At 44.0% G+C, this 24,352-nt stretch overlaps 1 pseudogene; it reads left to right on the top strand.

The window, feature by feature from the left end:
* Nucleotides 1–1,009: 1,009 nt before the first annotated feature.
* On the top strand, nucleotides 1,010–23,805 carry LOC129655493 (cytochrome P450 4A6-like; annotated as a pseudogene).
* Nucleotides 23,806–24,352: the final 547 nt, after the last annotated feature.

A 24,352-nucleotide genomic window follows, 5' to 3' on the forward strand; every position in this document is an offset into this window, starting at 1 on the left:
GAGTAGTAGACTGCCCCCTCTTCCGCCTTTCTGTTCCCTATAAGCTGAACCAGGAAGCATCCTGGAATAAAAATATTAATTTCCTTTTTAAAGTATGACACCCAAAACTGAACCCAGTCTGTTCAAGATGGTGATCTAACCAATCCAAAGTTATCCTCATTCCATCCTCCATTCATTCATCCAATCAGTAAGTATTTATTGGGTATCAGTAAGGGCACAAGCCTCTGTTCCAGACTATGGAAAGTATAATGACATAGAATGCCTAGTAACAACCTCCAAGGCATCCTTGATTGGATTGTGTGGGTACCAAATGAATGGAAAAAACACTTATTGGTTAATAAATGTTGACCACAGCTGACACAATTTTTCTGAGTTAAGCTCATACTCTACAGACAGTTGTACATTCTTCTTTGACCACTTTGTTATAAGTTTTTCTCAGATGATTGAAAAATCTTCATAAACATCATTTTCAATGACTACTACACCTAACCACGTGGTTTGCCTAACACTTTTCCACAAAAGCTGCCCTGGAAGATGGTGAAGCTTGCCCTCAAGCCAGTACACGGAGTTGATAACCGGAAATATTCTACAGCTACTTGGAAACATTGGAAAACAGATCAAATTGAAACATCCCCAGGAAAGTTTGGGGGCTGCTGTGTATGTACCAGAGTCTCAACCCAATAATCATCTCTTAAGTTTGTGGTTAACACCAAAGTCTCTGGAGCCAGACTGCCTGAATGGAGATAAATATGAAAAAATGAGAGTGAGAGACTAGAGGATAAATCTTCATCCCTTGCTCTTCTTTCTATATCTGATCTCCATAACTTTTTGCAGGGCCCACCCAAGGTGTATCCTCCACAGTTAATTAACTCTGGAGGCCTAGGTTTGAGCTCTGCCTTCACCTTCACCTTCCCCAAGGTGGGTGGGGAGATCCTCCCAGACCAAGTTAGGTACTCAGGAGGGGTCAGCCACAATCAGGAACAGTCAGCAACCCAGAACCCACTGTACCATGAGTGTCTCTGCACTGAGCCCCTCCAGAGCCGTGGGCAGTGTCTCTGGGCTCCTGCAGGTGGTCTTTCTGCTCAGCCTGGTTCTGCTTCTGCTCAAGGCGGTACAGTTCTACCTGCGCAAACAGTGGCTGCTCAAAGTATTTCATCAGTTCCCGTCTCCTCCTTCCCACTGGCTCTGTGGGCACAGCTTGAAGGTAGGATGGAGCAGGATGGAGGAGTGAGAGGAAAGGGAGGGCCAGGGCTCTAGGGGATGGGCATGGTCAGTTAGTCCATGGGACAAAGCCTTGCTATGTGACCAGCACGTGACCTCACAAAAGAACCCAGCTAACCTCTCAGGTCTTGGCTACTCACCCTGACCAGGGAGCTCACTCCTCCCGGGACCTGTGCTGGTGTCCACAGATCTGTCAGACACTCTTCCTTAGGGAGATCTCAGGCTGTCCTGGCAGCCCTGCCTTTTGAGGACAACGACTATACCTTCCTGAGTCTCCCCACTCTCCAGGCTGAGCACCTTCAGCTGTCCTCAGAGAACAGGCTTCCAGATGCTTCCCTGCCCATTCCTCAGTCCCACCCACCCTGCCTGGTCCTGAGCTTGCCTGGGAGCACAGATGTCAGTCTGATGGATCAGCCCTGTTGGTTCACTGTGTGTGGAGACAACAGACAGGAATCTAAGATGGTGTTAGGTCACAGGAAATGAGGCTCACCTACTCGGTGGTGGTGAAATCAGGTGTCGGACAAAACCAGCTTCATTTCCTTGAGGCTGAGGGATTTTTCAAGGCTGATGATTTTAATGCAAAAACTAGTAGCTGAATTGCATGAGCGAGATTTCCAGGATGGTGCCAGGTAAGGAGTACTGGCAATTGAGTTGCAACATTAAACAGAATCTGTTTACCTCTCAGCTCCCACCCTCCAAACCCCTGGACTGTGAGCTCTATGGGGCTGAGGATATGATTCCCATCCTGTTCCCTAGTACCCAGCACAGAGCCTGACACAAAGGAATGCTAGGCCCAGGTTATGTGGAGTGACAGAAAGGAGCTGCTTGCTTGCTGGTGAGGGACAGTGCCTACCAGGGAGTTCTGTTAGCCCTGATTGGAGAGGATGGCAAGAACAAGATGAGGGGACACATGGAGAGGGGCTCATTAATGGCGGTCAGCTGAACAAATCTTAGGAGGGAGGATATTGCAGACAGCTGAAGCTTCTATTTCTCAAAGAAGGAAGCCAAGCAATTTTCAGCAGAGTAGAGCCAAAGACAGAGGAAATAATATCATCTCCAGATCAGATCAGATCAGTCGTTCAGTCATGTCCGACTCTTTGTGACCCCATGAATCACAGCACACCAGGCCTCCCTGTCCATCACCAACTCCTGGAGTTCACCCAGACTCATGTCCATCGAGTCAGTGATGCCATCCTGCCATCTCATCCTCTGTCGTCCCCTTCTCCTCCTGCCCCCAATCCCTCCCAGCATCAGAGTCTTTTCCAATGAGTCAACTCTTTGCATGAGGTGGCCAAAGTACTGGAGTTTCAGCTTCAGCATCATTCCTTCCAAAGAAATCCCAGGGCTGATCTCCTTCAGAATGGACTGGTTGGATCTCCTTGCAGTCCAAGGGACTCTCAAGAGTCTTCTCCAACACCACAATTCAAAAGCATCAATTCTTCGGCGCTCAGCCTTCTTCACAGTCCAACTCTCACATCCATACATGACCACAGGAAAAACCATAGCGTTGACTAGATGAACCTTTGTTGGCAAAGTAATGTCTCTGCTTTTGAATATGCTATGTAGGTTTGTCATAACTTTCCTTCCAAGGAGTAAGTGTCTTAATTTCATGGCTGCAGTCACCATCTGCAGTGATTTTGGAGCCCAGAAAAATAAAGTCTGACGCTGTTTCCACTGTTTCCCTATCTATTTCCCATGAAGTGATGGAACCGGATGCCATGATCTTCGTTTTCTGAATGTTGAGTTTTAAGCCAACTTTTTCACTCTCCTCTTTCACTTTCATCAAGAGGGTTTTTAGTTCCTCTTCACTTTCTGCCATAAGGGTGGTGTCATCTGCATATCTGAGGTTATTGATATTTCTCCCAGCAATCTTGATTCCAGCTTGTGTTTCTTCCAATCCAGCATTTCTCATGATGTACTCTGCATATAAGTTAAATAAACAGAGTGACAATATACAGCCTTGACGTACTCCTTTTCCTATTTGGAACCAGTCTGTTGTTCCATGTCCAGTTCTAACTGTTGCTTCCTGACCTGCATATAGGTTTCTCAAGAGGCAGATCAGGTGGTCTGGTATTCCCATCTCTTTCAGAATTTTCCACAGTTTATTGTGATCCACACAGTCAAAGGCTTTGGCATAGTCAATAAAGCAGAAATAGATGTTTTTCTGGAACTCTCTTGCTTTTCCCATGATCCAGCAGATGTTGGCAATTTGATCTCTGGTTCCTCTGCCTTTTCTAAAACCAGCTTGAACATCAGGAAGTTCATGGTTCACATATTGCTAAAGCCTGGCTTGCAGAATTTTGAGCATTACTTTACTAGTGTGTGAGATGAGTGCAATTGTGCGGTAGTTTGAGCATTCTTTGGCATTGCCATTCTTTGGGATTGGAATGAAAACTGACCTTTTCCATTCCTGTGGCCACTGTTGAGTTTTCCAAATTTGCTGGCATATTGAGTGCAGCACTTTCACAGCATCATCTTTAAGGACTTGGAATAGTTCAACTGGAATTCCATCACCTCCACTAGCTTTGTTCGTAGTGATGCTTTCAAGGCCCACTTGACTTCACATTCCAGGATGTCTGGCTCTAGGTGAGTGATCACACCATCGTGATTATCTGGGTCGTGAAGATCTTTTTTGTACAGTTCTTCTGTGTATTCTTGCCACCTCTTCTTAATATCTTCTGCTTCTGTTAGGCCCATACCATTTCTGTCCTTTATCGAGCCCATCTTTGCATAAAATGTTCCCTTGGTATCTCTGATTTTCTTGAAGAGATCCCTAGTCTTTCCTATTCTGTTGTTTTCCTCTATTTTTTTTTGCACTGATCGCTGAAGAAGGCTTTCTTATCTCTTCTTGCTATTCTTTGGAACTCTGCATTCAGATGTTTATATCTTTCCTTTTCTCCTTTGCTTTTCACTTCTCTTCTTTTCACAGCTATTTGTAAGCCCTCCTCAGACAGCCATTTTGCTTTTTTGCATTTCTTTTCCATGGGGATGGCCTTGATCCCTGTCTCCTGTACAATGTCACGAACCTCATTCCATAGTTCATGAGGCACTCTATCAGATCTAGGCCCTTAAATCTATTTCTCACTTCCACTGTATAATCATAAGGGATTTGATTTAGGTCATACCTGAATGGTCTAGTGGTTTTCCCTACTTTCTTCAATTTAACTCTGAATTTGGCAATAAGGAGTTCATGGTCTGAGCCATGTCCTGGTCTTGTTTTTGCTGACTGTATAGAGCTTCTCCATCTTTGGCTGCAAAGAATATAATCAATCTGATTTTGATGTGACCATCTGGTGATGTCCATGTGTAGAGTTTTCTCTTGTGTTGTTGGAAGAGGGTGTTTGTTATGACCAGTGCATTTTCTTGGCAAAACTCTATTAGTCTCTGCCCTGCTTCATTCCATATTCCAAGGCCAAATTTGCCTGTTACTCCAGGTGTTTCTTGACTTCCTACTTTTGCATTCCAGTCCTCTATAATGAAAAGGATATCTTTTTTGGGTGTTAGTTCCAAAAGGTCTTGTAGGTCTTCATAGAACCATTCAACTTCAGCTTCTTCAGCATTACTGGTTGGGGCATAGACTTGGATTACTGTGATATTGAATGGTTTGCCTTGGAAATGAACAGAGATCATTCTGTCATTTTTGAGATTGTATGTCGACGTTCACTCTTGCCATCTCTTGTTTGACCACTTCCAGTTTGCCTTGATTCATGGACCTGGCATTCAAGGTTCCTATGCAATATTGCTCTTTACAGCATCGGACCTTGCTTCTATCACCAGTCACATCCACAGCTGGGTATTCTTTTTGCTTTGGCTCCACCCCTTCATTCTTTCTGGAGTTATTTCTCCACTGATCTCCAGTAGCATATTGGGCACCTACTGACCTGGGGAGTTTCTCTTTCAGTATCCTATCATTTTGCCTTTTCATACTGTTCATGGGGTTCTCAAGGCAAGAATACTGAAGTGGTTTGCCATTCCCTTCTCCAGTGGACCACGTTCTGTCAGATCTCTCCACCATGACCCGCCTGTCTTGGGTTGCCCCATGGGCATGGCTTAGTTTCATTGAGTTAGACAAGGCTGTGGTCCTAGTGTGATTAGATTGACTAGTTTTCTGTGAGTATGGTTTCAGTGTGTTTGCCCTCTGATGCCCTCTTGCAACACCTACTGTCTTACTTGGGTTTCTCTTACCTTGGGCATGGGGTATCTCTTCACGGCTGCTCCAGCAAAGCGCAGCCATTGCTCCTTACTTTAGACGAGGGGTATCTCCTCACCACCGCCCTTCCTGACCTTCAATGTGGGATAGCTCCTCTAGGCCCTTCTGCACCAGCGCAGCCACGGCCCCTTGGATGTGGGGTTGGTCCTCACGGCCACCGCCCCAGGCCTCGGGCGTGTGGTTGGTCCTCCCAGCCGCCGCCCCTGGCCTCGGGCTTAGGGGCGTGGGGTAGCTCCTCCAGCCCACCGCCCCTGGCCTCGGGCTTAGGGGCGTGGGGTAGCCCTTCCCGGCCGCCGCCCCGACCTCGGAAGTGGAGTAACTCCTCTCGTTGCCACCCCTGACCTCGGACGCAGGGTAGCTCCTCTCAGCCATTCCTGTGCCGTCGCAGTCTGGTACTCTCGGCCGCTGCCCCTGACCTTGGACGTAGGGTAACTCCTCTTGGCTGGTGCAAAAATGCAGTCTCTCAGCGTGTCCAACTCTTTTGCAACCCCATGGACTGTAGATTTCCAGGCTCCTCTGTCCATGAGATTTTTCAGGAAAGAATACCAGAGAGATAACCAAAACTCAGTTTGTTTATACAAGTTGTTGTACTAAAGACTTCCCACTTATTTATTGGTTCAGGGAAATTGTTACCTTTTGTTTGATGCAGTTGTCACCTTTCTGAGCTAGGATTTGATATAAGGAACAACTGAAATTTCCTCCGGTGACTTTCTCGTCATACTAATGGTCACTTGATGATACATAGTTTCAGTAGTAGATAGTTTAACTAATATTCCTCAGGGTGTTGAATCATCTCTCAACTTCTGCTGGTCTAACAGATATTGCTTCCCTCTTTTTTACATTTGTTCTGATTCTATCTGACACTTGCAACCAGAATTTTGTATTAAACTCACTCATCTCTCCTACATGTACTCATTCCTTCTTCATGAAGTTATTGTCCATTGAAACTTTGAAAAGTGAGGCATAATCCCTATGAACATACTCTATGCTGGCTCTGAAAACACGGGGATGAGAGAGATTAAAGGGAAGTTTGTCAACATGTTACTCATTGAATTGAGTCTATGGCCGTACCACCCTGAACATGACTGATCTCATATGATCTCAGAAGCTAAGCAGAGTCAGGCCTGATTAGTACTTGGATGGGAGGACATTGAGTTGAAATGTGACAATATAGGCACCTAAGGAGCCTTGGGAACCCTGGAGAGGGACATCTTGGGGTCAACAGGTTTCTGTTTAAATGGAGCTCACTTGGGTATATATCCTTCACCTGGGTATATATCCTTTACATGGGTTTCCTCATTCTTCAGTGAGACAGAATCAAGTAATAATCTCTCCCTTATACAGGTTTGCCTTGAATATTACCTATTGGGTTGGCCAAAAAGTTCCTTTGGGGTTTTTTCTACCGTCTTTTTTTTTTTTAATTTTATTTAATTTTAAACTTTTCAATATTGTATTGGTTTTGCCAAACATCGAAATGAATCTGCCACAGGTATACCTGTGTTCCCCATCCTGAACCCTCCTCCCTCCTCCCTCCCCATACCATCCCTCTGGGTCGTCCCAGTGCACCAGCCCCAAGCATCCAGTATCGTGCATCGAACCTGGACTGGCGACTTGTTCCATATATGATATTATACGTATTTCAATGCCATTCTCCCATCTTATGGAAAACTCGAACGAACTTTTCGGCCAATCCTATACTTGTAATAGGGCTTTATAGGTGGTGCTAGTGGTAAAGAACCTGCCTGCCAATGCAATAGATGGAAGAGATGTGGGTTCAATTCCTGGGTCAGGAAGATCCCCTGGAGGAGGGCATGACAGCCCACTTCAGTATTCTTGCCTGGAAAATCCTGTTGACAGAGAAGCCGGCAGACTCCAGTCCATAAAGTCACAAAAAGTCGGGCATGACTGAAGCGACTTAGCACACATACATGCATACTTCTAATAATGTGTAAGTCCTCAGTTGGTTAGTCGTGTCTGTCTCTTTGGACTGTAGCCCACCAGGCTCCTCTGTCCATGGAATTCTCCAGGCAAGGATTCTGAAGTGGGTTGCCATTTCCTTCTCCAGGGGATCTTCCCAACCCAGGGATGGAAGCCACATCCCTAGCATCTCTTGCATTCATTGGTAGATTCTTTACCACTAGTGCCACCTGGGAAGCCCCAATAGTGTATAAGGCCAGCCACAAAGTACCACTAACTGGATGGCTGAAACAAAACAATTTAGCATCTCACAGTTTTAGAGACAGGAGCTGAAAATCAAGTTGGCTTATTTCTTCAGCAGGTGTGCAGGAAGCACCTGTTCCAGGACTCTCTCCTGGTAAAGATGGTAAATCATATCTTTTCCATATGTCTCTTTACTTCATCTTCTTTCTCTGAATGTCTGTCTCTGTGTCTGCATTTTCCCTGTTATAATTGGATTTGGGTATACCTGACCTGCCTTTTGAGAAACCTATATGCAGGTCAGGAAGCAATAGTTAGAACTGGACATGGAACAACAGACTGGTTCCAAATAGGAAAAGGAGTATGTCAAGGTTGTATATTGTCACCCTGCTTATGTAACTTATATGCAGAGTACATCATGAGAAACACTGGGCTGGAAGAAGCACAAGCTGGAATCAAGATTGTCGGGAGAAATATCAATAACCTCAGATATGCAGATGACACCACCCTTATGGCAGAAAGTGAAGAGGAACTAAAAAGCCTCTTGATGAAAGTGAAAGAGCAGAGTGAAAAAGTTGGCTTAAAGCTCAACATTCAGAAAACGAAGATCATGGCATCTGGTCCCATCCCTTCATGGGAAATAGATGGGGAAACAGTGGAAACAGTGTCAGACTTTATTTTTCTGGGCTCCAAAATCACTGCAGATGGTGATTGCAGCCATGAAATTAAAAGACACTTACTCCTTGGAAGAAAAGTTATGACCAACCTAGATAGCATATTCAAAAGCAGAGACATTACTTTGCCGACAAAGGTCTGTCTAGTCAAGGCTATGGTTTTTCCTGTGGTCATGTATGGATGTGAGAGTTGGACTGTGAAGAAAGCTGAGTGCCGGATGCTTTTGAACTGTGGTGTTGGAGAAGACTCTTGAGAGTTCCTTGGACTGTAAGGAGATCCAACCAGTCCATTCTGAAGGAGATCAGCCCTGGGATTTCTTTGGAGGGAATGATGCTGAAGCTGAAACTCCAGTACTTTGGCCACCTCATGCGAAGAGTTGACTCATTGGAAAAGACTCTGATGCTGGGAGGGATTGGGGGCAGGAAGAGAAGGGGACGACAGAGGATGAGATGGCTGGATGGCATCACTGACTCAATGGATGTGAGTCTGGGTGAACTCCAGGAGTTGGTGATGGACAGGGAGGCCTGGTGTGCTGTGATTCATGGGGTCCCAAAGAGTCGGACACGACTGAGTGACTGAACTGAACCGAACTGAACTGAATGACCTCACTTAAACTTAATTTATTGTTGTTATTCAGTCACTTAGTCATGTCCAACTCTTTGTGATCCCATAGACTGCAGTATGCCAGGCTTCCCTGTCCTTCACTATCTCCCGGAGTTTGCTCAGACTCATGTCCATTGAGTCAGTGATGCCATCCAACCATCTTATCCTCTGTTGCACTCTTCTCCTCCTGCCCTCAATCTTTCCTGGGATCAGGGTCTTTTCCAATGAATCAATTCTTCACATAAAGTGGCCAAAATATTAGAGCTTCATCTTCAGCATCAGTCCTTCCAATGAATATTCAAGGTTGATTTCCTTTAGGATTGACTGGTTTGATCTCCTTGCTGTCCAAGAGACTCTCAACAGTCTTCTCCAGCACAGGTTAACCAGTAATTCCAATGTAAGTCTGTGAAAAACATTGGTACACCATGGAGTCCATTATTAAACATTTATCAAGCATCTACTATGTGTAAGATTCTAAAGGCAGTTCTGGGTGAGGCCCTAGAAAGGATCCATCTGGAAGCCAGGATTGGGCCTTAGACCAAGTCTCTGCAAGAGAGAAGGAATCACGATCAGATCCCAGCTTCTCAGAAGCAATTCCAAAATCCTAAATAGCTGCTGATAGATCCAGAACTATCTCCATGTTGCTCTCCTGTCGCCAGCATCGCTCCCATCACTGATCCTAAATGGGACACTTTACTGATTGATCTTGCTCTCTGTTACAGAACTCAAAGGAAAAGGAGCTAGAAGAGCTACTGAAAAGGGCAGAGGAATTCCCCTATGCCTATACTTGCTGGATGTGGGGGGACAATGTTCACCTTGTTGTCTATGACCCTGACTACATGAAGGTGGTCCTGAGGAGATCTGGTGAGTACAAAACATGATCCCAGCTGGAGTCTCTTTTCCATCTGTGTACATCCTCCTGGGTCTGAAATTCCAGAAGAGACTGGCAGTTCAGTCATCAATATCCGAACTCACTACCATCCAATCATCCAGCCCATATTCCAGTACAAGAACAACATTGTTCACTTACCCTAAACTTGAAACAGCTGGTTGAGGCTGTGTATTTTCCTTATTTCTTCTTTAACCCTATTTAGATAATGTTTATGTAAATAGACCCAGATCTAAAAGACAATTTTTTTTAATCTACTCTGACTTACATTTGCCTATCCTGGATCATAGCATAGCTATACCATCATTTTTGCAGGAAAATCACAGGTTTCTGTCTTACCTCGTGGCATTAAACAGAGCCTATATTTCTTGCCCATTCACTGTGTTAGTCTGGCGGGTGTTCAGCTGCTGGAAAACTGAGTCTGCCTTCCTAGACCAACAGTGATGATCAGGATAGAGAGAGTCAGGGATGGGAGGCAAGTGGAAGGTGGCTTGAGACAGACTGCCATCTGACAAGCATCAGGAAGAGAAGGCAACCAATGGTCTGGGGGCTGCTTGCCTTGCTTGGTCCATAAGTCTCCTGTTATGCTTTCCTTACCTTTCAGATCCTAAGTCTGAAGATATCTACAGATTCTTGGCTCCCTGGATTGGTATGTACATCTAAACTAGTACTCTGTTACATTCCCAGTTAGGTTTACCAAGAGTTGACTTTCTGACTCACAGAGAACAACAGGTGCCAAGCACCCTGTCATAATCCTCAACTCCGAATCAAGCCTCATTTCTTTTCTTTCAATAAAACCCTCATCCTTCATAATGGTGCGGAGAGCCCTCCTGAAGTTCAGCCTCTTCCACATCGCTTCTCAGTCCTTTCCAATGTTTGCAGCGTGACTTCTAGATAAGTCCTTTATGGCCTGTCCCCCTACCTTTATTGACCTCTATCTCACTACTGTCGTAATCAAATCCTATGGACAGATATATTGGAAATTCACATTCCTGAAATATACTATATATATATATATATATATATACACACATACACACACACACACACATATAAAATATGGCCTTTTCTACCTTCGTCCATGATGTGCCTTCTCCTGACACCCTCAGTTCCCAAGTTGTACCCAGTTGCCCCTCTGATCCAGGCTCCCCGACCCCCATACACACCCATATGTGGTTCAGGGACAGGTTTGCTGCTGTTGGAGGAGCAGACATGGTTCCAGCACCAGCAGATGCTGACCCCAGCCTTCCACTATGACATCCTGAAGCCTTACCTGGGTCTCATGGCTGACTCTGTCCAAGGGATGCTGGTGAGTTCATCCCTGGTCAGCTGTACCTGCTCACATCCAGCACAGCTGGCAAAGTCCACTCTCAGATACTTGTGTCCATCACACATCAATCAGACACAGCCTCCCAGAATGATATATTCAGAACTTAATATGAGATAGCCCTCTCCAAACCTGGGTTGGACAGAGGAGCATGCAGGCATCAGCTTGGATACACAATTTGCTCCTCAACAAGAGAAAACAGAGCCTTGGTGTATTCAGGGTTTACTCTTCTCCCATCTCCACATCTTCAACACAGTGGAATAGAGCAGGGGTCATGCCCCTCGAAAGCAGCCCAAGCTGCCCCTGGCTGGCCTGGGCAATGACAACTTCAGGGGTAGGGTAGACATCCCAGGATGCCACTCAGGTAGACTCTGGTATGGGGCCCAGGAGTTCTGCATGGAGTTGAGCTCTTCATGGGAGAAAATGGGACAAAGTCTACATTCACAGACCTGAGTCCTGTTGCATGACCACCAATTAGGATTTTGATTTCTCACCAACTGGTCTCAGCTAATGCTTAATGAATGAAAGGAAAGGACGTCTCTGATGTCCCTTTCTTGAGGGGACAGGTACTATACTCTTATGCTCTTATCTTGCCTTGAGAAATTTGCTTACCAGTCTTGGACATCACCTGATCAGGTCCAATATCAGAACACAAAATATTCCCCCTATGTCTCCTGACAAACTATGCATTTTGGCCTTCAAAAAGTTGTTTATCATCATAAATTGCTTATAAAATTCAGAACTAATTCAGAATATTATGAGAGAATATGAATAATTATATAGTAAAGATTCTGAGGAAATAAGCATCACTTTACACATGCCTGTGTGTTACAGCCCCCAGCTGCTAAGACATAACCACTTAGAAACTGAGGAAATCTCGTCTGATGGTGTAGAGACAGAAAGAAAGCCTGGCCTTGGCAGCACAGGGCTTCTGGGGGAGCAGAGCAAGGTCCATGTTACCGTCCCTCCACAGGACAAGTGGGAGGAGCTTGTCAGCCAAGACTCACATCTGGAGATCCTTGGAGGCATCTCCTTGATGACCCTGGACACCTTCATGAAGTGTGTCTTCAGCCATCAGGGCAGCGTCAGGAATGACAGGTCAGTGACAGCCTTTCAAGAGCATGGTCCTGTTCTCACCAGCTGGGGAGGACTTACCTGAGAGGCAGGAAGAGCAGCAGGGATGCTTATCAGCACAAAAAGTAACATTCTGCAGAGAGACATGGACCACCATCAAGTCCCTGATCACAACAAAGGGAGAAGCCTGGGCCCTCAGGATACTTGTAAATACTGAGGGTTTCAGAGGCTAAGGCAGAAATGGCAATGCTTCAGTGCTGCCTGTGCCCACTGACTGAGGAATCCTCCACCCAGAGATCCACTCCCTCTCCAGGTCAGAGGTTCCCTCAACTCCAGTCTCTTCTGCACCCTCTCCCTTCAGGAACTCCAAGACCTACATCCAGGCCATTAGGAACCTCAACAATATGTTTTTTTCCCAAGTGAGGAATGTTTTCTACCAGAACGACCTCATCTACAGGCTGACCCCTGAAGACCGCTAGAACCACAAGGCCTGCCAGCTCACCCATCAACACACAGCTTCTCCTCCTCATGGGCTGCTCCCTCACCTTCATTAGGCTCATGTGAAAGGGCCTGACCTTGACCTTTCAGGCAGAGTCCAGACTCCTGCTTCCTCTTCAGGAGCTGGCACACATGCACCTGCTGCAGGGACTGGGAACCCAGAGGTCGGGGTGTCAGGTGTTGAACAGGGAGTTACAGGAGTCACCAGGCTGGTGATGACTGAGTGAGACCCCCCTTCCCAGCAGCATTCAGGCAGAGCCTCCTTGGGCTGTGTTACTGTGGGAATTGCTGCCTAGAGTAGATGATGCTGGAGCTCTCAGTCCAGACATGCTCACCCAGTCCCACCCACCTCATCCACCTGGCACCCAGACTGGACCTGAGGGGCAGATGGAGCTATGGTGGGGCTGCATATGGGCCCCCAGAGTCCTCAGCTCTGGCTGGAACCACTGTTCTGGGACAGATGCAGTGATTGAGAAGAGGAAGGCTTGCCTGCAGAAGGAGGGAGAGCTGGAGAAGGTGAGGAGCAGGAGGCACTTGGACTTCCTGGACATCCTTCTCTTTGCCAGAGTGAGTGTGGGCAGGAAAGGCCTGAGCCTTTGGGCAGAAGCACACAGGAAGGGCAGACCCTGCACTCTGGCCCTGCCTCCACAGATGGAGAATGGAAGCAGCTTGTCTGACGAGGACCTCCGTGCTGAAGTGGAGACGTTCATGTTTGGGGGCCTGACACCACAGCCAACAGCATCTCCTGGATCCTCTATGCTCTAGCCTCCCACCCTGAGCATCAGCAGAGGTGTCTGGAAGAGATCCAGAGCCTCCTGGGAGATGGCGCCTCCATCACCTGGTGAGCGTCCAGGAGATGGAAGAGCCCTGTCCCACCTGAGCTAGAGAGAATCCCTGCTTGTCCTGTCCTGCCTGCCCTCAGATGGGCTTCCTTTCAGGGGCGACCTGGACCAGATGCCCTATACCACCATGTGCATCAAGGAGGCCATGAGACTATCCACCAGTGCCAATCACTAGCAGAAATCTTAGCAAGCCCATCACCTTCCCTGATGGATGCTCCTTACCTGCAGGTGCGAACTTCACCTCACCACTCACCTAGGCACTCTGTAGGACCACGTGGTAGACCAGAAATCCACATGTGCTTTCTCAGTTGTGGGATAACATGACTATTGTATCTACCTTAAGGTAATTATTTACTCTGTAGTTAGGATAAGGTGTGTGAAATGCTGGACACAGAACTTGAACACAGCAAAAGCTCAGTGGGCAAATGCTCACTCCTGAATGTGGTCTTGTAATGGTGCTTAAAATTCTAATTCCTTGAGAAGTGAAGGCTTCAGAGAAAAGCAGACAGAAGCAGGGGGAGGCGTGGTTCTTCCATATGGTGTCTAAGTAAAGGAGGGAGCTCAGAGACTCCACTGTCATGGGTCAGATGGTTCAGTCTCTGAGGAGCCCTCTGATGGATGGCAGAGAACAGCTGATGATGAGGTCTGAGAGCCCTGCCACAGCTGGAGGCCACCCACTGGCTCACTTCACAGTGGGTCTGAATCCCAGCACTGTTTCCTCCTAGTTGTGGGGTCATAGACCCAACCCTTAACCTCTCTGATGTTCAGGTACTTCATCTGTACCTGAGGTTATGAGCGCCTTCCTTGAGGGCTGTGTGAGGGTTGAGTTAATTCACACTCCCCAAGGGTCAGGATGGCACTTGATAAATGTAAGTTGTCATATGATTTGGTCCCAAAGGTAAGTCTCTAATTCTTTTTTTCTTTTTAACTTTTTATTTTATATTGGAGTATAGCTGATTGACAATGTGATAGTTTCAGGTTGATAGCAAATAGACTCAGTCATACATATATATGTATCCATTCTCCCCAAAACTCCCATCCCACCAAGGCTGCCATGTAACATTGAACAGAGTTCCCTGTATAAGCCTTCTTTTACATGGTTACCTACTCCTAATCTGTGCTCACGTGCTTTGTCATGCCCAGCCCACCTGTCTTGCAAGAGCATCATTTCATTCAGAGTGATGGAGGGTGGTTCTCATGGTGGCTCCCAGGATTTTTTTTTTTTTTTTTTTAGTGGAGCTGCTAAACCAGCCCTAGAATTTCTCTCTCTCAACATCATTAAGATGAAAATAAGATAAACTTCCCATTGTTTAAGCTATTGCTACTTTTTCTTTCCGTCTCATACACCTGAACTTATTTTTATTATTTTTTTAATTTTATTTTTTTATTTATTTTAATTGGAGGCTAATTACTTTACAATATTATATTGGTTTTGCCATACATCAACATGAATCCACCACGGGTGTACACGTGTTCCCAATCCTGACCCCTCTCCCACCTCCCTCCCCATACCATCCCTCTGGGTCATCCCAGTGCACCAGCCCCAAGCATCCAGTACCATGCATCAAAACTGGACTGGCGATTTGTTTCATGTATGGTATTATACATGTTTCAATGCCATTCTCCCAAATCATCCCACCCTCATCCTCTCCCACAGAGTCCAAAAGACTGTTCTCTACATCTGTGTCTCTTTTGCTGTCTCGCATACAGGGTTATCATTACCATCTTTTTAAATTTCATATATATGCATTAGTATACTGTATTGGTGTTTTTCTTTCTGGCTTACTTCACTCTGTATAATAAGCTCCAGTTTCATCCACCTCATTAGAACTGATTCAAATGTATTCTTTTTAATGGCTGAGTAATACTCCATTGTGTATATGTACCACAGCTTTTTTATCCATTCATCTGCTGATGGACATCTAGGTTGCTTCCATGTCCTGGCTATTATAAACAGTGCTGCGATGAACATTGGGGTACACGTGTCTCTTTGATTCTGGTTTCCTTGGTGTGTATGCCCAGCAGTGGGATTGCTGGGTTGTATGGCAGTTCTATTTCCAGTTTTTTAAGGAATCTCCACACTGTTCTCCATAGTGGCTGTACTAGTTTGCATTCCCACCAACAGTGTAAGAGGGTTCCCTTTTCTCCACATCCTCTCCAGCATTTATTGCTTGTAGACTTTTGGATTGCAGCCATTCTGACTGGTGTGAAATGGTACCTCATTGTGGTTTTGATTTGCATTTCTCTGATAATGAGTGATGTTGAGCATCTTTTCATGTGTTTGTTAGCCATCTGTATGTCTTCTTTGGAGAAATGTCTATTTAGTTCTTTGGCCCATTTTTTGATTGGGTCATTTATTTTTCTGGAATTGAGCTGCAGGAGTTGCTTGTATGTTTTTGAGATTACTTGTTTGCCAGTTGCTTCATTTGCTATTATTTTCTCCCATTCTGAAGGTTGTCTTTTCACCTTGCTTAGAGTTTCTTTTGTTGTGCAGAAGCTTTTAATTTTAATTAGATCCCATTAGTTTATTTTTGCTTTTATTTCCAATATTCTGGGAGATGGGTCATAGAGGATCCTGCTGTGATTTATGTCAGAGAGTGTTTTGCCTATGTTCTCCTCTAAGAGTTTTATAGTTTCTGGTCTTATGTTTAGATCTTTAATCCATTTTGAGTTCATTTTTGTGTATGGTGTTAGAAAGTGTTCTAGTTTCATTCTTTTACAAGTGGTTGACCAGTTTTCCCAGCACCACTTGGTAAAGAGATTGTCTTTTCTCCATTGTACATTCTTGCCTCCTTTGTCAAAGATAAGGTGTCCATAGGTGCGTGGATTTATCTCTGGGCCTTCTATTTTGTTCCATTGATCTATATTTCTGTCTTTGTGCCAGTACCATACTGTCTTGATCCCTGTGGCTTTGTAGTAGAGCCTGAAGTCAGGCAGGTTGATTCCTCCAGTTCCATTCTTCTTTCTCAAGATTGCTTTGGCTATTCGAGGTTTTTTGTATTTACATACAAATTGTGAAATTATTTGTTCTAGCTCTGTGAAGAATACCATTGGTAGCTTGATAGGGATTGCATTGAATCCATAGATTGCTTTGGGTAGTATACTCATTTTCACTATATTGATTCATCAGATCCATGAACATGGATGGTATATTTCTCCATCTATTAGTGTCCTCTTTGATTTCTTTCACCAGTGTTTTATAGTTTTCTATATATAGGTCTTTAGTTTCTTTAGGTAGATATATTCCTAAGTATTTTATTCTTTATGTTGCAATGGTGAATGGGATTGTTTCCTTAATTTCTCTTTCTATTTTCTCATTATTAGTGTATAGGAATGCAAGGGATTTCTATCTGTTGATTTTATATCCTGCAACTTTACTATATTCATCGATTAGCTCTAGTAATTTTCTGGTGGAGTCTTTAGGGTTTTCTATGTAGAGGATCATGTCATCTGCAAACAGTGAGAGTTTTACTTCTTCTTTTCCAATTTGGATTCCTTTTATTTCTTTTTCTGCTCTAATTGCTGTGGCCAAAACTTCCAAATCTATGTTGAATAGTAGTGGTGAGAGTGGGCACCCTTGTCTTGTTCCTGACTTTAGGGGAAATGCTTTCAATTTTTCACCATTGAGGAAAATGTTTGCTACGGGTTTGTCATATATAGCTTTTATTATGTTGAGGCATGTTCTTTCTATTCTTGCTTTCTGGAGAGTTTTTATTATAAATGGATGTTGAATTTTGTCAAAGGCTTTCTCTGCATCTATTGAGATAATCACATGGCTTTTATTTTTCAATTTGTTAATGTGGTTTATTACATTGATTTATTTGCAGATATTGAAGAATCCTTGCATCCCTGGGATAAAGCCCACTTGGTCATGGTGTATGATCTTTTTAATGTGTTGTTGGATTCTGATTGCTAGAATTTTGTTAAGGATTTTTGCATCTATGTTCATCCGTGGTATTGGCCTGTAGTTTCCTTTTTTCGTGGCATCTTTGTCAGGTTTTGGTATTAGGGTGATGGTGGCCTCATAGAATGAGTTTGGAAGTTTACCTTCCTCTGCAATTTTCTGGAAGAGTTTGAGTAGGACAGGTGTTAGCTCTTCTCTAAATTTTTGGTAGAATTCAGCTGTGAAGCCCTCTGGACATGGGCTTTTGTTTGCTGAAAGATTTTTGATTACCGTTTCAATTTCCGTGCTTGTGATGTGTCTGTTAAGATTTTCTATTTCTTCCTGATCGAGTTTTGGAAAGTTGTACTTTTCTAAGAATTTGTCCATTTCTTCCACGTTGTCCATTTTATTGGCATATAATTACTGATAGTAGTCTCTTATGATCCTTTGTATTTGTGTGTTGTCTGTTGTGATCTCTCCATTTTCATTTCTAATTTTATTGATTTGAGTTTTCTCCTTTTGTTTCTTGATGAGTCTGGCTAATGGTTTGTCAATTTTATTTATCCTTTCAAAGAACCAGCTTTTGGTTTTGTTGATTTTTGCTATGGTTTCTTTTGTTTCTTTTGCATTTATTTCTGCCCTAATTTTTAAGATGTCTTTCCTTCTACCAACCCTGGGGCTCTTCATTTCTTCCTTTTCTAGTTGCTTTAGGTATAGAGTTAGGTTATTTATTTGACTTTTTTCTTGTTTCTTAAGGTATTCCTGTATTGCTATGAACTTTCCCCTTAGGACTGCTTTTACCGTGTCCCACAGGTTTTGGGTTGTTGTGTTTTCATTTTCATTCATTTCTATGCATATTTTGATTTCTTTTTTTATTTCTTCTGTGATTTGTTGGTTATTCAGCAGCGTGTTTTTCAGCCTTCATATGTTGGAATTTTTAATAGTCTTTCTCCTGTAATTGAGATCTAATCTTACTGCATTCTGGTCAGAAAAGATGCTTGGAATGATTTCAATTTTTTTGAATTTACCAAGGCTAGATTTATGGCCCAGGATGTGATCTATCCTGGAGAAGGTTCTGTGTGTGCTTGAGAAAAAGGTGAAATTCATTGTTTTGGGGTGAAATGTCCTATAGATATCAATTAGGTCTAACTGGTCTATTGTATCACTTAAAGTTTGTGTTTCTTTGTTAATTTTCTGTTTAGTTGATCTATCCATAGGTGTGAGTGGGGTATTAAAGTCTCCCACTATTATTGTGTTATCGTTAATTTCCCCTTTCATACTTGTTAGCATTTGTCTTACATATTGTGGTGCTCCTATGTTGGGTGCATATATATTTATAATTGTTATATCTTCTTCTTGGATTGATCCTTTGATCATTATGTAATGTCCTTCTTTGCCTCTTTTCACAGCCTTTGTTTTAAAGTCTATTTTATCTGATATGAGTATTGCTACTCCTGCTTTCTTTTGATCTCTATTTCATGGAATATCTTTTTCCAGCCCTTCACTTTCAGTCTGTATGTGTCCCCTGTTTTGAGGTGGGTCTCTTGTAGACAACATATATAGGGGTCTTGTTTTTGTATCCATTCAGCCAGTCTTTGTCTTTTGGTTGGGGCATTCAACCCATTTATGTTTAAGGTAATTATTGATAAGTATGATCCCATTGCCATTTACTTTATTGTTTTGGGTTCGAGTTTATACACCCTTTCTGTATTTCCTGTCTGGAGAATATCCTTTAGCATTTGTTGGAGAGCTGGTTTGGTGGTGCAGAATTCTCTCAGCTTTTGCTTGTCTGAAAAGCTTTTGATTTCTCCTTCATACTTGAATGAGATCCTTGCTGGGTACAGTAATCTGGGCTGTAGGTTGTTTTCTTTCGTCACTTTAAGTATGTCTTGGCATTCCCTCCTGGCCTGAAGAGTTTCTATTGAAAGATCAGCTGTTATCCTTAGGGGAATCCCCTTGTGTGTTATTTGTTGTTTTTCCCTTGCTACTTTTAATATTTGTTCTTTGTGCTTGATCTTTGTTAATTTGATTAATATGTGTCTTGGGGTGTTTCGCCTTGGGTTTATCCTGTTTGGGACTCTCTGGGTTTCTTGCACTTGGGTGATTATTTCCTTCCCCATTTTAGGGAAGTTTTCAACTATTATCTCCTCAAGTATTTTCTCATGGTCTTTCTTTTTGTCTTCTTCTTCTGGGACTCCTATGATTCGAATGTTGGAGCATTTAATATTGTCCTGGAGGTCTCTGAGATTGTCTTCATTTCTTTTAATTCGTTTTTCTTTTATCCTCTCTGATTCATTTATTTCTACCTTCTACTTCTACTTCACTAATCATATCTTCTGCCTCCGTTATTGTACTATTTGTTGCCTCCAGAGTGTTTTTTATCTCATTTATTGCATTATTCATTATATATTAACTCTTTTTTATTTCTTCTAGGTCCTTGTTAAACCTTTCTTGCATCTTCTCAATCCTTGTCTCCAGGCTATTTATCTGTGATTCCATTTTTATTTCAAGATTTTGGATCATTTTCACTATCATTATTCGGAATTCTTTATCAGATAGATTCCCTATCTCTTCCTCTTTGGTTTGGTGGGCATTTATCCTGTTCCTTTACCTGCTGGGTATTCCTCTGTCTCTTCATCTTGTTTATATTGCTGAGTTTGGGGTGGCCTTTCTGTATTCTGGCAGTTTGTGGAGTTCTCTTTATTATGGAGTTTCCTCGCTGTGGGTGGGGTTGTATGGGTGGCTTGTCAAGGTTTCTTGGTTAGGGAAGCTTATGTCAGTGTTCTGGTGGGTGGAGCTGGATTTCTTCTTTCTGGAGTGCAATGAAGTGTCTAGTAACGAGTTATGAGATGTCAATGGTTTTGGAGTAAGTTTGGGCAGCCTGTATATTGAAGCTCAGGGCTGTGTTCCTGTGTTGCTGGAGAATTTGAGTAGTATGTCTTGCTCTGGAACTTGTTGGCCCTTGGGTGGTGCTTGGTTTCAGTGTAGGAATGGAGGCGTTTGATGAGCTCCTATCAATTAATGTTCCCTGGAGTCAGGAGTTCTCTGATGTTCTCAGGATTTGGACTTAAGCCTCCTGCTTCTTGTTTTCAGTCTTATTTTTACAGTAGTCTCAAGACTTCTCCTTCTATACAGCACCGTTGATAAAACATCTCCTTTTGAAGACAATGGGCTGCTTTTCTGGGTGCCTGATGTCCTCTGCTGGCATTCAGAAGTTGTTCTGTGGAATTTACTCAGCGTTTAAATGTTCTTTTGATGAATTTGTGGGGGAGAAAGTGGTCTCCCCGTCCTATTCCTCTGCCATCTTAGGACTGCCTCCTCAGCTCCCAGGATTTTTGTGCTGACACCTGCCCCCTGCTCCATGGGGACCATCAGGCTTTTCTCTCTCCTCCCTTCCCTGCAGGAATCAAAGTTGCCCTCTCCTTTTATGGACTTCACCACAACCCAAAGGTGTGGCTGAATCCAGAGGTGCAATGGCCATGGAAGAAGGGGATGGGATGCTGTCTCCACACCAACCCCTCCTCCTGCTCCTGCTCTGAGAGTCTTGTCCCCTGGTGGATTGGTCAAGAAGTTTGAACCCACCTGTCCTGGCCCTGGTGCTCTCTCTGCAGGTGTTTGAACCATCTCGGTTTGCACTGGGCTCTAATCAACACAGCCATGCTTTCCTGCCCTTCTCAGGAGGATCCAGGTGAGGCCTCTGTACTTGGGACAGTGGGTGTCATTGGGTGCCACTCTATGTGTGTGACTGTCTACATTTACATGTGATGCATGTAGTTGTGCCTTTTTTGTTGGTGAGTTGGGATAGACATGTGTGTCTTTTGTCCAAAAGACAAATGGCTATTAGGGCAGACCACAGACTACCCACAGCTCTTTCTCAATGGCTGGCAACATTTTAGTGTTGTTTAAGCGTTTAGTGTATTGTAATGTTTTCCTCACTGTAAGAACATGATAATGCTACACAGTGAGAATTAACTAATTAAATATTAAATTTCAGGTCATCCATTTCAATTGTCAAAATTTAAAGGGTGGATTTTTTTTTATTCTACATCTTCTCAGTTACACCTTTTCTACTTACATCCTCATTCTCCATCCAGTTGAATCTTGCGTAGTTAGCATGTTTCCATTTTCAGATGCCCTACCTGTCTCAACTATTGAAGCCATACACTGGAAAAGTTATGGCAGCCTTTCAAGGAAGTTTGATACCAGTGTGTGTCACTTTGTCTTGCGGTCTGTCCAAAAGACATCTTGACAGCATACTAATGTCTGAAACACATGACATTTTCTCTGGTTGTCAAAACTTTTCCTGTGATCTGGGAATTTTTTTCATGATTCTATACTTTGAATCCAATAGTCCAAGCTGACAAAAGTATAGAAAGGAGACAGTCAAGTGCTTTCGAGAGAAAAATCCACTAATTTGAATAGGACACATGCATTTTAAAAGTTCCTGGCATGTAAAATATAGAGCATACTTGAAAGAGCTGTGAGCTGGGCAAAAGCACTCTCTATCAGCTGCTGGGAAAATCCTCCCAGGATGCTAGAATCCTGCCCTGAAATACTAGCTTCCATAAACTTTGAGCTTCTTAGTGGAAACAAGTTTTTTTTCCTGAATCTACAATTCTGTGAAATTTTCAGTTAGTGAATCAACCTTCCCAGAACAGGTTTGAGTCAAACTGTCTTCCAGAATTTGCTCTAGGATTTGGTTTGTGCCAGGATCCAGTCCTTCCTTGTAGACATGTCTACATGTCCTGTGGCTGCCATTCAAGAATAAGAAGTACTAGGCAGCTCGATTCCTAGGTCAGAATTAATATTTACTTTTACTCCATCTTTTAAAAACTCAATTAACTTTATTTAAATACAAAACTATTGAGCCTGTCTCTGTATGTTGAATCCTGGGCTAGGAGTTGGGGACACTGAGACAAAAGACTTTGTCCCTGACTTCAAGAGCTCACCATCAAGAAACAAATACTCTGGCAATTCCCTGGTAGTCTCATGGTTAGAATTCTGTGTTTTCACTGCAAAGGGTCCAGATTCAATCCTTGGTTGGGGAACTAAAACCCCATGAGCCACATGGCATGGTCAAACAAACAAACAAAAACAAACCAAAAAAACCCTCTATTCAAGACAGATGTCATTCCTTCTTTCTTTCTTTTCACTCACTCACTCATTCATTCATTGAGCAGACTGTGGAAGGTTCCATGTTCCTGGCACTGTCCTGGGAGAGGACACAAGTGATGTGTCCTTGGGTTAACACTAATGGTACTTGGGGTCCAGGGAAGAAGAGTGTTGTCAGCAGAGGGGTGAGGACAGGTGTTCACTGGATTGAGCCTTGAGCCTGTGGCTGAAAGAGGTGTGGGGAAGGGATCTTAAGAGGAGCTGAGTGAGGAAGAGAAGATGGACAGACCCCAGATGAGTAAGGAACAAGCCACAGAGGGTTATGATGCAGCTGAAGCACTGGGAATTGTCCTGCCTGTGATGGGGAACATAGAAGGCCTGGAGATGCTGTGGCTTTAGAAGAGGAAGAAGTAGGGAGACCAAAAAGGACAGCTGAGGCGCCCAAGGGATGGTTAGGGGGTCATTTCTGGATTAGAATGAGAAGGTTTCAGAGGCACATTGACTGAGGAGCTGAGGGGACACAGGAGGCCAGTTCATCAACTGGGAGGCAAATGGTCCAGCAGGTTCAGGGTCACTAACCTGTGACCTCTCCAGGAAACCTCCCTGTTGCCATTTAGACTTCCTTAGACAATCCTGTCTTGTCCTGTCTGGAGATTCAGGTCCCTGTGTTTACCCATGTATGACAAGGACCTGAGAGTATGGCCTACCCCACCCCTTACACTGCCCTGCCTGACCTGAAACCAGAAACTGCCTGTGGGCCAGTGAACAAAGTTCTAATTCACATTTCCTGATTCACTTGACTTGACTCTGTGACTTAAGAGTGCTGACCCTCACCAACAGGATTTTCTGGTGAGAGAAGAAGTAGGAGTTAGGAGTCCTTAGAGAGGTGGGCTTTGTCAAAGGTCACAGGGAGAGGGTGGACCAAGGCTTGGGTGGCAAGTTTAGTGTGACTCGTAAGAAAGGGATCAGGGCTTGGCCACCTGGAAGACAGCTCTGAATATCCTGTTTCTGGTCAGTGGCCAATGCCTACCCAGCTCAGAACAGGATTTGAGACCACTTCTCATTTCATTTTCCCTCCCGGGCCCAGGAAGTGCATCGGGAAGCAGTTTGTCATGAATGAGATGAAGGTGGCCGTGGCCCTGACCTTGCTTCATTTTGAGCTGTCACTGGATCCCTCCAGGGTTCCCTGCCTCACACCAGAAATTGTGTTGAAGTCCAAGAACGGGATCCACCTGCATCTCAGGAGTCTCACTTAAGATCTGCAAGGACAAGGACAAGTTCTGAGGGACTCTTTCCTGCCATCTTATCTTCATATTGTTCTCTGCCTGCCTTTCTGCCGACTTCCCTCTTTCCACCTGCTTGGCAGCCAGTTGATCTCATCTGTCTCCTGCTCATCAGACTCTCTCACCCATTCTCAGGCTTCTTCTTTTTTGTTCCCTTCTCCTACTCACCTGTATCTCTGACTGTCCACCTAACTCTTCATCACCTGCCCTGCTCCAGCCTGTATGCCTTCTCCCTGTCTTTGTTTCCTTTCTGCCTGTCTGCCCTGTATTAGTTTCTTCTTCCTGCTACTAGAATTTACCATATATGTAGTGACATATAACAACACAAAATTGTAATCTTATAGTTTAGGAGATCACAAATCTGAAATTGATTTAACTCAGCCACAACCAAGGTGTTGAGGAACTCAAGGGAGAATCTCTTTGTGTATCCTCAGCTTCTAGAACTTCGCTCTTTGGCTCTTCATTGAGTGGATTAAGCTCCCTAAGATTATGAAGGGAATCTCCTTTTCTTACATTCAATTGATTGTAAATGTTAACTATATCTTCAAAATCTTCACAACAACAGCTAGACTTTGGTT

This window comes from Bubalus kerabau, chromosome 6 (assembly GCF_029407905.1).
Source record: "Bubalus kerabau isolate K-KA32 ecotype Philippines breed swamp buffalo chromosome 6, PCC_UOA_SB_1v2, whole genome shotgun sequence".
NCBI classification, from domain to species: domain Eukaryota; kingdom Metazoa; phylum Chordata; class Mammalia; order Artiodactyla; family Bovidae; genus Bubalus; species Bubalus kerabau.